Source organism: Cricetulus griseus, chromosome 4 (assembly GCF_003668045.3).
Source record: "Cricetulus griseus strain 17A/GY chromosome 4, alternate assembly CriGri-PICRH-1.0, whole genome shotgun sequence".
NCBI classification, from domain to species: domain Eukaryota; kingdom Metazoa; phylum Chordata; class Mammalia; order Rodentia; family Cricetidae; genus Cricetulus; species Cricetulus griseus.
The window spans coordinates 228,106,051-228,120,061 of NC_048597.1; the positions used below are offsets into that span (position 1 = coordinate 228,106,051).

General features: G+C 49.3%; 1 protein-coding gene across 6 annotated transcripts in view; it reads right to left on the reverse strand.

Moving 5' to 3' along the window:
* Window positions 1-14,011, reverse strand: part of Ulk4 (unc-51 like kinase 4) — a 271,374-nt gene that overhangs the window by 84,140 nt on the left and 173,223 nt on the right. The window lies entirely within an intron of this gene.

Here is a 14,011-nt window from a genome sequence, read left to right on the forward strand (position 1 = left end):
GTCATCGTGGCTGGGAGCATGGAGACACAGGCAGACATGGTGCTGGAGAAGGAGCTAAGGGTGCTACATCTTGAAGGCAACAGGAAGTGAACTGAGGCACTGGGCACGACTTGGGCATGTATGAGACCTCAAAGCCCACCCCTCCAGTGACACGCCTCCAGCAAAGCCACACCTCCTCATAGTGTCACTCCCCTATGAGCTGATGGGGGCCAATTACATTCAAACTACCACAGTCCATTTCCTGGCCCCCATAAGCTTGCAATAATATCATAATGCAAAATGCACTTAGTACATCTTCAAAAGTCCCCATGATCTGTCAGTCTCGACAATGTTTAAAAGCCCGAAGTTCACAGTCTCTTCTGAGATTCATGCAATGTCTTAACTGCAATCCCCTGTAAAAGCAGATCACATACTTCCTACATATAATAGCACAGGATATACATTGCCATTCCAAACGAAGGGAAGGGAACACAGTAGGTGTTTTAGGACCATCAGGAAGGGAGGCGGAGAAGATGTTAGGATTTGTTGTTACAGGGTGGGAAGTGCACTGCAGGACTAGAGTCCAGAGGCTAAAATGACTGTTGGTAGGGGTCTGGGCATGGCTCAGTGGTCAGAGTGCTTGCACACGGGTACGAGGGCAGGAGTTCAGGTCCTGGGACCCAAGCAAAAGCCAGCGGACGTGATGACCTGCCTGCAACCCCAGCACTGGAGACAGGGAAGAGGATTCTGGGAGTGAGCACGCAGTGCCAACCCTACTGGCCAGGGATCTGGGTTCAACCGAGAGACCTTGCCTCGACGAATACGGTGGGGCTCGGTGGAGGGAGACCGCTCATGTTGACCCTTGGGCTTCCACACGTACACACGTGTACGTCTACATCTACACCCGGCACACATGTGCCCATGCACGCTCCAGCATGCACACATGTGCACATAAGTGCACACGCATGAGAAAAAAAGGGCTGCTGACTGACTCCAAGATTGTGAAAATTCTCCCTTTCTGAAGAGTTCAGATGTAACAAATACAGGTATGAGGCAGAAGATATGCCCTCAAAGGAAAGAAGCAGTAAAAATCACATGATTTCCAAGGAGACAATAGATGTCCCTTAATAAAACTGCCCCCTAACACTAAAACAACTTATCCAAGCAGGAGATTTACAATAGAACAGACTCTGTACATTGCTGTAGCATAGTTAAGCCTTTATCACCTGGATGGCTAACATGAATTCTGTAAGGCAAAGTTGGACCTTTGAAAGTGGGTGGTTCATTTATCCAAGAAATGTCCAGAGTGAATGAAACGAGACTATGGGGCTGAAGGACCCTTAGGGCTCAGAGGCACTTCTGCATTGTGGTTGGTGTGCTCTGACGACCCTGGTGATTGCAGTGTGGTGGGAACTTGATCAGCGCTCCGTGGAGCTGTGAGGCCAGCTAATTGTAGAGTTACAGTCTTTGGAAAAGCCCCCGGGTCCATTATTTTAGCACATTAACAAGGCTCTGTGCAAAGAGGGTTTATTAGAATCTAAGCTGGCTGTTTATTAGGTGGGGGCAATATGATTACAGAGCACTCGGCATGGGAAAGCCCCTGGGAGTCATCCATTGACAGGGTAATGCTGCAGGCACAAAGCCAGAACAAAAATCCAAACCTGGTTATCAAAACGACGAGCCCCCTGCATCACAGTTACCGGTGAACAGCCATGCTACAGAACAGACATGTTATTCAGTGGCTTCAAACTTGATGTACAGCCGGCCTTTCGGAGGGCATCTACAATCGGATAGCTTGGGGCGGGGGCAAGATAAATGAGCATACACAGTCCTAGACTCTTGGGAATTCTGTTGTCCCAACAGAATGGGTTTTACTACACAGTATTTTACTATGGTAGAGGTAACACAGGAACCATGCAACACACAGAGCCAAGCAAGTGAGGTGGGGCGTATACCCTGCGCCAAGGTCTTGCCAAGACCCTGTGTGTCTAACCCTTCTGGTCGACCAACAGCTCTTGAGAGCATTAATTATCCTGTCCCTTTTAAAGGTACATTTATTTAGTGTGTGGAGGTTAGAGAACAACCCGTAGGTCCCAGGGATAAAATTCAGGTTGTCCACCTTGGCAGCAAGCCTCTTGGCCTGCTGAGCCATCTTGCCAGACATGCATCCCTCCTTTGAGGTGGAAAGTTTGTACTAATTTGCCCAACACTATCACTCATCTGTCACTGGTGAAGCCAGTGCAACCACAGCTGAATGTGTGACATTCAGAATGGACCTAGCTGACTCTGGAAAGGCCAGGCTCTCCTGCTCAACAGCATGACCCCCGTGTGGAATGTCAGACGACAAGAGCAACAGCCCTTTCCAGTGACCTGGCTCTGTGGCTGCACCGTCAGCCAGCCCTGCTGGTGGCAAGGGAAGGGTGGATCCCAGTTTAAGAGACTGAGCTATCGACAATGGGCACCGATGAGGTAAGATGCAGTCAGTGGGGCCGTAAAGGACAGAGTCCCACAAGTGCAGCTCTGCACATTAGTCACACGCCACCAGCCCTTCAGCTTCCCATGGCTGTCCTCCTCGTCCCAAGTGCACGATGGAACCCCCCTGGGGGCAGCTGCATCTCCACAGGGGAATCCTGTAATAAAAGGCTTGGGAACATACTAGAATAGCTCTTCCACACGAAGGATGCTCCCATCTTCCTTCAATGTCTGTGGAGATTTGTCAGGATCCCCAAAGGTTACTGAAGCCTGCAGATGCTAACTTAAGTGGACGGGCCCAGCGTCTGCAAATAGCCTCGACCCCTGGAGTGGATTTTGGGTCATCTCTGGACAACTATAGAGTCGGCACGGTGCAAACCACTGCTGCAAACCACTGGTGCAAACCACTGGTGCAAACCACTGCTGCACTATATGACTGGAAATGACGAGAAAGATGATCTGCACACATTTGTCTCAGGCATGATTTTCTTCACAAGTGATTTCAACTCATGGTTGGCTGAATCCAAGGCGACAGGATGGGCGGGGCTTCAGGCTGACTGTGCTCACCTCTTTGTTATAACGGGATTCCTGACACCCAGGCCTGGGGTTTACCTCATCAGACGTTAACTCAGGCCAGTGAGCAAAGGGCTCCTGGACGAAGCTGGGCTGTCATCTCCCTGGATATATGCTATTCCCAATTGTGGTCTAAATAGTAAACAAGACCAACTGCACCCCGTGAAATGGGGACCGAGACTTGCGGGCATGACCCCACACAGCACACAATCTATCCAGCACCTGATACCCGAAAACTTTCGCCAACACGTGATGCCCACCTCACCTATCACAGTCACACAGCCCTGGATAAACCCAAGGGCAAGCACTGGATAAACACAGGGGCAAGACCATGGAGACACTAGGAGAAAACACGGGTGACTGTCTGGTTACAACTGTCTTCTAAGTTAGTAGGACCAGTAAAAACCCAACATGGAGCCCCTGAAGGGTAAAGGACATGGGCACATTTATCCATAAAACAGACACTAACTTTGTAATGAAAATACCTATAAAAATAAAAATAGCAAGGAGAAAATGAAAGGGTACATTTGCTGTGACAAAAATATTCCTTCCTATTACTCAAAGATGCCTGATATTCAAGGCAGATGAAGGGGAGACGTGGCAGAAGTCACATCAAGCAATCTGAGAGACAAGATAATTAACCATCGCACACAGCTCTAATCCCCGCACTGGGGAGGCAGAGAGGGGGGACTCTGTGATTCCAGGCCAGCCTGGTCTACACATCAAGTTCAGACAAAATATTCTTTCCTTCATTCACAAGAAAGAAACACAGGATTTCCAGGACTCAGGACTCAACATGTTTGAACAACAAAAATGATACAAGTTCACAAAAGTCGGGATTGCTACAAACTCTAAGAGAATGAAAACTGCCCTGCACCCTGTGGGGAGGGCAGAGGAATCCACCTTGAACTTAGTAGTCCCTACTGTTCATGTCTAACAGGTCATCTCAGTCAACCCCACTCGGAATCCATCGTCTCAAATATGAACCCCTGGAAGGACACACGGTCATGGGAGGGACTCGATCACAGCTCTGGTGGATTCATTGAAGCCATCAATGAAATTGTATTTATGAGGGAGAGGAAAGTGGGCTGAGGATTCCACCATGACCTCTTGTGGAAAAGTATGCATGTGCCTCCATTACAGACCTGAAGACACATACAACTCACAGAGAGAGCACTGTGTCCTAAGTATTTTGAGTTATTTTTAATAGAGGCATGATACTGAAATATGAAACATACACACACATGTACCTTTTTTGATTTAATGGAGAACAGCACATAAGCCTCGAATGGTCGTTGGGCAGGGCAGTTCATGCCTATAATTCTAGGACTTGGGGGGTGAGACAGAGGGATCACCCTAAGTTCCAGTCCAGCCTGGGCTACAGAGTAAGGCTTTGTCTCAGAAAGCAACAGCTGGGGGTGAAGAGACAACTCAGTGGTTAAAAACCCTGGCTTCTCTTGCAGAGGACCTGGGTTCAGTCCCCAGCACCCACATGGAGGCTTCCGGAACACATGCTAACACATACACACACACACACACACACACACACACACACACAAAAAAAAAAAAAAAAAAAAAAAAAAAAAAAAAAGAAAAGAAAAGAAAAGATAAAATAACTCTTAACAGCAACAACCCAAATACATGTTAAACACACAAGATGCCCAGAGACAAGTGACACACATGGTGACTCACCAGTATTGGAAAGAGCACTGACTGACCTTCAGGGGTACATACAGGCCGCACGCTGTCCTAGCACAGACAAGGAAGTGCACAGCTTCAGACTTTGCTTGGTATTACCAGTCCAAGTGTCACAGTCTGAAGTGACTTTAGAACAGGAGCCTGCAGGACAAAGGGCACTCAGTCCTTCAACAGCCAATTTATCGCCCTCCTGCTGAGAAGTCAGGGAAACCGAAGGCTGAGTTGAACACCGAATTTCCCGTATTTGCAGTGTTTCTGCGTGGAGGACCCTGTAATGACCAGGGCCCCTGCACATCAAACAGCTGTGAGACTTCATTTGCATGGAATGAGAATTTTCTATTTTTGCCTCAAGAGAATCTTTAGTTATGAGCTAGCCATAATTACAGAGACAGTTCTGAGTTGAAAAACATTTCCCCTCCAAACTACCAAGGGACCTAGGCCAGAATGGTGTGTGAAGGTATTTACATTCCAGTGCCTCAGAAGACGGCCTCTGGCTGCTGCCCATGAACGTGTGCACGCCTTTCCACTGCAGGTGGAAAGGATCAGGAAAGGGTGGCACACGTTGTGATTTCTGTTCCTCAGCCTGGCCCCCTCCCATGGACGACTAAGGCTCTGGGAACTTAGCAACCAACTATGGCTTAGCCAACCACACTGAAAATGAAAACACCCACTAGAAGTGGCTCACAGGCCAAACAGCCAAATGACCACTTGGCTTTTGCTAGGAACCTGAGCTTGCAATGGTCAGGTCTGGAGTCAGCTAGGAAAGGCCTCCAGAATAACACTTGAGAGGTGTTATCTTGATTAGCTGGTCGTGTCTGTCAGGGATTGTCCTGTTAAGTCTGTCTATGACCGTGCTTTTGAGGGGTCACCTTGACTAACTTAGTTCTTGCCAATGTCTGTGAGGGATTTTCTCGTTTAAGTTAGCCTGTGGCAGGGGTGCTCAACCTGTGGGTCCCGACCCCCTTGGGGGTTGAACAGCCGTTTCACAAGGGTCACATATCAGGTATCCTGCACATGAGATATTTACATTACAATTCACAACAGTGGCAAAATTGCAGCTGTGAAGTAGCAATGAGAAGAATCTTATGGCTGGGGTCAGCATAACATGGGGAACCACATTAAAGGGCCACAGCATGGGGAACCACATTAAAGGGCCACAGCATTGAGAACCACTGGGAGGTGCCCATCAGGGATTCTCTTGATTAGCTTAACTGATGCTAGAAGGCCCACTCTAATCTAACGCTGGGAGGGGACCAGTCCATGGACTTGGGCCCTGAAAGGGGACAGAGGAAAGCAATCACAAGGACCCATGGCTCTCTGCTTCCTGACTGCAGATGTAAAGGGACCATCGCCTCCAGCCCCTGGTGCCAGGCCTTCCTCCCACGATGGACTGCACCCTGCAACTGTGAGCCAAACCAAGTGCAGGTGAGCTAGCCTGGAGTACAAGCACAGGTGAGCTGGCCTAGAGTACCAAGCGCAGGTGAGCTAGCCTGGAGTACCAAGCACAGGTGAGCTAGCCTGGAGTACCAAGCACAGGTGAGCTAGCCTGGAGTACCAAGCACAGGTGAGCTAGCCTGGAGTACCAAGCACAGGTGAGCTAGCCTGGAGTACCAAGCACAGGTGAGCTAGCCTGGAGTACCAAGCACAGGTGAGCTAGCCTGGAGTACCAAGCACAGGTGAGCTAGCCTGGAGAACCAAGCACAGGTGAGCTAGCCTGGAGTACCAAGCACAGGTGAGCTAGCCTAGAGTACCAAGCACAGGTGAGCTAGCCTGGAGTACCAAGCACAGGTGAGCTAGCCTGGAGTACCAAGCACAGGTGAGCTAGCCTGGAGTACCAAGCACAGGTGAGCTAGCCTGGAGAACCAAGCACAGGTGAGCTAGCCTGGAGTACCAAGCACAGGTGAGCTAGCCTAGAGTACCAAGCACAGGTGAGCTAGCCTAGAATACAAGCACAGGTGAGCTAGCCTAGCATACTGGGTGAAGGTGAGCTAGCCTGGAGTACAGTCCAGGGTGCAGAAGCAGGAGAGAGAGATGACCCACCTCAGCAAAGCTACAGACATTCCCAAGTTGCCCTCTGACCCCCTCACACACACACATAGAAATCTTAAAAACCAGAATTTGATTTCTAATTGAGCAATCAGCAAGTTATTAAGAAGTTTTTTGATGTTAAAAATAATGTCATGAGTTTGTGTATTTACACAAATACCCCACACTTAAAATAATTTCCTGTGCAGTCTGGTTTCTGGAAGTGGGATTAAAGGCAGGGATAACTTGAAAGCTTTTGACATGCACTTATTTACATTTTAATTTACCAATTAAGAGCCCATAATCAGTTTCCAACTCCAAAGACTGAAAAAGTAAAAACCCACATTTACTGGGTTTTGTCTAACTTAATTTCCTTTGTTATTTAAATGATCTTGGTACACTTGGTGAAGTTAACACAGGGAGTAGGGGGAGGGCATGCTGTTGTTTTATTTCCTGTGCAGGAGCCAAGGGCTCGCTGCTGGCTAAGAGCTTCACCACGGAACCACAACCCAGTCCAAATGCCAGTATTTTTGCTGTGAAATCTTGCACCTGATTCCTGTGACCAGCTCTCTTGAGTCAATTTCTACTGGCTTGAACCACTTTCTGATCTTGCTAAAGTGAAATCGTTAACTCTGCAGCTCCCAAATCTGAAGCTCACTGTCATCCCTGGTCACAAGATGGGAGATATGCAAATAGAAAAATCACAGTCAATTCTGGCCACGGGACCTGGCTCTGAGACTCAACCTTCCCAACCCTGCACTTGAGTCAAGACATGAAGGCTTTGTCCTCATGGATACCAAGCAAACCCAACCAGAACCACACAGAGCTACTATGCTCTTGTCATTTTAGTCAAGGCATGCATACAGGGACCAGAACAAAGAGCTTGAAAACCTCTCTATCAACTACGACGCTCGTGCATGACCCATATCTCACAGTCCCAGATTTTCTGTCCCTCCAACTCCCACTCCCCATTTTCCTCAGTGAGCCCCACTGCCCAGTCAACTCTAGTGTTCAGATGACTTTCCTAGGTGGCAGAGGAAGACTTACACAGAAGCCAGCCCTTTCAGACTCACAAGTTGCCCCCCCCCACCCCCGGAAAAAAAAGGTTTTATAACTGGCAGCAGTTTCTGGGGAGGAGGAGACCTCAGTGGAGCTGTCTGCATGTTGGGCTCTCTTGAATTGTCACCATGCTGGCACAGGCTCTTGGGAGGTGCATGTACCTTTGAGTCACCGGTGTTATGCTAAGAAATCCCAGCTAACCCACTGTCCCCTCAGCTACATTCGGGTGGTCACCTCATGGGAGGGAGCCGCAACCAAACCACTGGTTCCCCAAGCTAGATCTGGGGGGACGCACCTCTTTGGCCTGTCCTCCTCGGTGCCCTAGCTGGGGTGAGTAGATAGTTGTTCATGTCTCCCCAGGAAGGCACAAAACACAAAGCTTTACTGCGTGCAAGTGGGCATGACGATTCACGAGGCTGCTGCACTGTGGGTCATCCAAGGCCAAGAAGCATTCTCTGGGGGCACCCCTTTCAGGACCCCTTGTACCCCATCAGTGAATTCTTTGAGGTTTTTGCTTGTTTGTTTAACTTAGATCAGGGCACCTCAGCCAAGAATAAAACGCTGTTTACAAAAAACCTACCTTGTAACCACATCAAGAAAAATGTCCATAGAGTAATGGGGAGGGGCACACCTGGAGACTTCCTTTTCTAAAGCTACCCAAGTCTAAACACCATCTGCCACACTCTGTGTCTCTCCCTGTGGAAGAGGGTAACCATGTGTGGCATCCATCTTGATGAGACCGGGCACATTCGGGATGGCATGGCCATAGACAAAGGCATCCATAGTCGATGCTCGAGCCTCCATTCTCACCAGAGCTGCCAGGATATTTCATTTTCACAGATAACAAGCACAGTGATCTTCTTGATGCACGTGGTCCCTGGTCAGAGCTATTGCGCATTTCCTGGTCAGTCAGAGGCAGGGTACAAGCAGTTTCAGAAATATCAGCTGCCCGATGAAAAGCCAGTGTAGACCTACATGCTAAGGGGAGGGCAGCCACTAGAGAGAAGACTCTGTGCTGCTGAGGTGAGTGGCTGCCAGCTGTCCCCACTGCGTACCCTCTGAGGAGCAGACAGCTCGGCAGAGGACGGTAGGGAGGCGCATACAACTAGGTGAACAGACTTGGTTTCTTCTCAGTCGCAGTGTGAAGATTTACTGTGCCATCCTCCTCCTCCTAGGCAATTTGTATTCAACCTCTGTCCTAGGGCCCAAGACGGAACAGAGAGATGGTCTCTGCCAGAATAGGGTGGCCATCCCGCAGAAGAGGTAGAGAAACTGACGTTCGCACCCTGAAATGTAAATCATGTGCACAGCACTGCACACTCCCGAGCCCAGACATGTTCATACAAAGAGGTCACGGAGTCCTGAAGCTGTCAGAACAGACCAGGGACGGATGCCTGTTATGGACTTTTCACTGTGCTCCTATACTGTGTCTGTGAGTAACCATGGGCTGGGGACGCTACACGGATTTCCAGAAGTGGCTGTTCTGACGGCTGCCCGGGGTAGAAGAACTGAAATAATTCTGCTGATCTGGAAACTGGGATAGCTGGTGGCGAGTGGCGGGGGTGGGGGCAGCATATACAGGGTGGATACGCTGGGCCAGCACCGACTCTCAACCCAGATGGAGCCGGAGAGTGGGCAATTCCATCAGGCCACTTGGAACAACCTCCCAGGGACCCTCAGAGAAGGGCAGTGGCCGCCTGTGACGTTCTCCTTGTTACAGCTCAGCATGCAGTGCTGTGCCCCTGGATCTCACGGGGGGGGGGGATTGAGCAGCACGCCCACCGCATGTGGGGGTGGTGACAGCCTCTCACTGGGCTGCACGGCTGTCATTGCTCTATTGTTAACCACTTACAGCACCCTGAACTATGCCTAATCTGCATGTTACGTTTTATCACAGGAATGCACGCAGAAGGAAAAACCATGATGTAGAAGCTTCCTGATTTACAACCAAATTACGTCCACATCAGTGGTTTTCAACCTTCCTAACGCTGTGACCTCCTCCAACTTAAAATTATTTTCATTGCTACTTCGTAACTGTAGTTTTACTACTGCTATGAATTGTAAGTATCTGTTTTCTGATGGCCTTAGGTAACCCCCACAGTGGTTGTGACCCACAGGTTGACAACTACTGCTCTAGCTAACCCATAGTCTATTGAAAATGCATTTAACACTCTCCATCCACCAAACATCAAAGCTCACAATGCAATGCACTGTGTGGGCTGTTTCATCCCACAGTGGAAGGTGGAGGGCAGCTGCAGCTCATTGCCATGGCCCAACATAAAAAGAAAGGACTGTATGTCACATACCCAGGGAGAGAGCCCATCTAAAATCCCACACACCCTTCTATCACTAAGGTGCCATGGCTGGAGCACAGTCAGTAGGGAGCCAGCTCACTTTTGAGTTCATGCAGGGCCTCAAGCATCTCTCAAGGGTTTCAGACATGCACCCCAAACAAGGAAGCATTGCTTTGTTCATGACTCTGAGTTGACTGGTTCCAGTCTCTTTAGGGTGCATTTACTTTCCCTGGACCACATTTGCAAAGAGCCTCAAAACTACCAAGTCCATCCTCCTGCCTTTAGGCCAACGCTCCCCAAGTCACCTTTGTTTAACTCAAACTCAAAGTCCATTTCTTCTGCCCCATAGGAAAGCAATCCCGGTGCCTTCTCCTGTGGCCAGTTACATTTTTAAATGGCCATTGTAAAATTTATCTTTACTTGGTGCGTGCTCTAGCAAGGTGCTCGGTAGCTTTATTACTATTTTTCTTAGCTTTATGCAAAGCTATAAATGTGTGTTAATCCTTCCCAGAGAAGATGCAGGCCCCAGTGAGACCCTGGGTGCACACAATGCAGTTCACATACATTAGGCAAATGCCCACCAATCCTCTAGAGTCTCAGGCTGGCAACCAGCACCTCGGAGAGCCGGGGCCCCTCGGGACACAGTGCTGTCCTGGGGTAATTCACACACACTGGCACTCTATAGTGGACAGTGAGAGGTGGTGCTCTGGCGAGCTACATGTGAACACAGGAGACATGTCAGCGGTGACAAGAGCTATGCCCGTGACTGTGTAGTCTCCGTCCAGAAGGAAATCCATAGAAATAGAGATGGCAAGGGAGGGGCTCTGGGAAGCACTGTAAGCACAAGACTATGAAAGAGACACTGGACTCTGTGCCAAAGACTCTGGTGTGAGCAGAGCCCAACATCTGGGGCGGGGGGGGGCGCTGAGGGGCTGAGAAAAGGAGGGGTTGCTCAATGGGGTAGAAGAGACAGTTTCAACAAAACAAGCAGAAGATGAGGCAAAATTTAGACACACACATGAGCCAATGACACACATGACAACATGAGCCAATGACACACATGACAATGTGAGCCAATGACACACATGACAATGTGAGCCAATGACACACATGACAATGTGAGCCAATAATGCACATGACAATGTGAGCCAATGACACACATGACAATGTGAGCCAATGACACACATGACAATGTGAGCCAATGACACACATGACAACTTGAGCCAGTGACAGGATGGATGTCAAGTTGTTCCTGACCCAGTGTCACCAGCTCTTCTTATCAGTCCTCCAAGGCCTCAGAGACAGAGTCCCTCACCTGAGATCAGTGGTTGGGTGGTCTCACCTCTTGCCAATTCCAGCCTGAGCCACATGACTCCAGCTCAAGTAAGGAACCCTGTGCCGTGTTAGTCAGTGACTTGTCAACTATTCCTCATCCGAGCTCAAGGGAAATGAAATGCACGGCTGTTGGCCAACCTGGGCACATGGTAGCTGTTTTAGGTGGTCCAATGTAACATATAAAAGAATTTAAGACAAAAAGATGCCTCTGTGGGAGCCTCTGTGCCATCCTTCGGACTTTCTGGAGGCCTGAGGTGGTAGAGGGGTGATGCAGGAGACTCAGCAGGCAGGGCAGCTGTGCTGGTTGGCAGCCACGTCTGCCGACTTCAAAGATCCACCTCATGACTGACTTCAGGAATTGCCGGCTTACAGGAGAGATTGGCTCACAACACGAAACATGGGTGCTGGACTGCATTCACTGCTCAAGGTCTTTCAAGTCTGGGCGCTCTGCTCCAGGGCCAGATGCTTCACTATAGCAGGCTCTGACTCTAGACCTCATCGCTCTGGACAGACACCTGTTGATCCAACTATTCTGAAAGACGGGGTGGGACCGACTGCTCTCCTCCCCTGAGAACAAGTTTATCACTCCACGCCAGCCATGCCCAGAGGTCCTAGCACCTGTGGCAAACAGCACTGGCAGACAGAGTGAGTGTGCGAGGCTGCAGCCTGCATTTTGAAGGCATCTCTTACTCATTTATATTCCCTAATTACCTCTGCTAAGGAATGGGACATGACTGCATTGCAGGAGTGTAAACAGCATCTTTCATCATTCCTAAACAAAAATGCTTTGTGAGGTCGGCAAGTACCTTTTTCCATCAATGTGTCCGTCACTGTCTGGGGGACAGGGTGGACAAATCAATGTGTCCGTCACTGTCTGGGGGACAGGGTGGACAAATCAATGTGTCCATCACTGTCTGGGAAACAGGGTGGGCAAACCAATGTGTCCATCACTGTCTGGGGGACAGAGTGGGCAAAGCCTCCCTCTGCACTTGTGAAGCCTCGGGAGCCTCGGCAGCCTCTGCTGTGAAGGGTGCTTGCTGTCAGGCCTGTTTTGTTGTCGTGGCAACCCCTCACACTTAAAAACAATACCAAAAACACAGAAGCTGTCTAACCCAACACACTCCCTGCCAGTCCGACTGTTTCTGAATATGACCGAGTTTAGGGTTTCATGGGTTCAAAGTGAATCCAGAGGCCAATGAGAATGTTGGTGAAGAATGCGTGGGTGTTGAGACCAGACACTTAAGCTCTGAAGTTTTGGGTTTCTAGATTCAACAGCTCCAGAGACCTTCTCTGTTAAGTAAAGGTGGGCCCCACATCACAGAAAAGGGGGGATTAAGTAAGGCCCCTGCTGAAGCAGAAAAAGAACCCCACAATTGCCAGTGCTGGCCAGACTGCATGGTGCTTATGGAGCCAAGTCTAGCTGACTGAGTACCCGCGGCCTCCTCATAACTAGTTACCATTGGCAAATCAAACAATGAGGTCACAGACTGCTCTGTTGGTCCCCTCCCCCGCTGGTAAGGGCAGAGCAGGTGAAGCCCATGCACATGAACTCAGGGCCATGTCTTTCCTGGGTAAGCTGCAACTTACCCAGTTCTCATCCGCCTACTTCCCATTTCCTAAATTCTTTCTGCCATTTGTAATTCACAACATAAACTTTCCTCTCCAGCTGAACCTTTAAGGCTGTTTTGTCTGTTTACTTGGGTCTGTTTGAGTGGTAAGACAAGGTCTCACTTTGTAACTCAAGTTGGCCTGAACTTACTACGCAGCCCAGGCTGGAGTCAAGCTCATCCCAATCTTTCTTCGTCAGCCTCCGAGTCCTGGGATTACAGGCAACCACATATAACCACACCTTTACTTCCTGGATGCAATCAAACCTACACAATTACTGGCCCAAACTGCATTTATGATCCTGAAGTCACAAGGGCAGTGAACCCCAAACACCAGCTGTCCTGACCTGACCAATGAGCCACCAGCCTCAGTCCTGACCTGACCAGTGAGCTGCCAGCCTCACAGGGGCAGGGGTCAGAGGAACACAGTTCTCATCTGATTCTGGAGGCACAAAGAGGCCTTGCTATCATGGGCCTTCCTGAAGCTTTTTGCTTTTTATGAGGTTTGACCCCAGCTGGCTGCTATGTAAGGGGGAGTCACCTGTCACCATGTTTGGGGTCTCTTTCAATTTGGCTGAAACCACTGAGCTGCCCAAAGCTCAAGGTTTGCATTGGTGTCACCTACAAATTTAGGGGCCTTGTGTAATCCAGCTTGTTGTTAACCCTGCTCTGTCACAGTTTTGGCGGGGGGGGGGGGGGAGGCTGTGTCTGCTCCCTTCTAACTCTGCAGTGTCCTCTACAACTCAGAAATCCCACTTGGAAGGGACCAGATGCTCAGAGGATCTGTCCTACTGGAATTCATTGCATTTTCATTACCTTCATTCAGGGAGTAGCTGGATTTGATTCTGCCTACTTATTTATTAATTCTGTCTATGAATGCATGTGTGTGTGTATGTATATCCCTACCTATCTATATGTGTACATGTAGTATGTATCTATATGTGTGAATGCATGTGTGTATGTATGTAC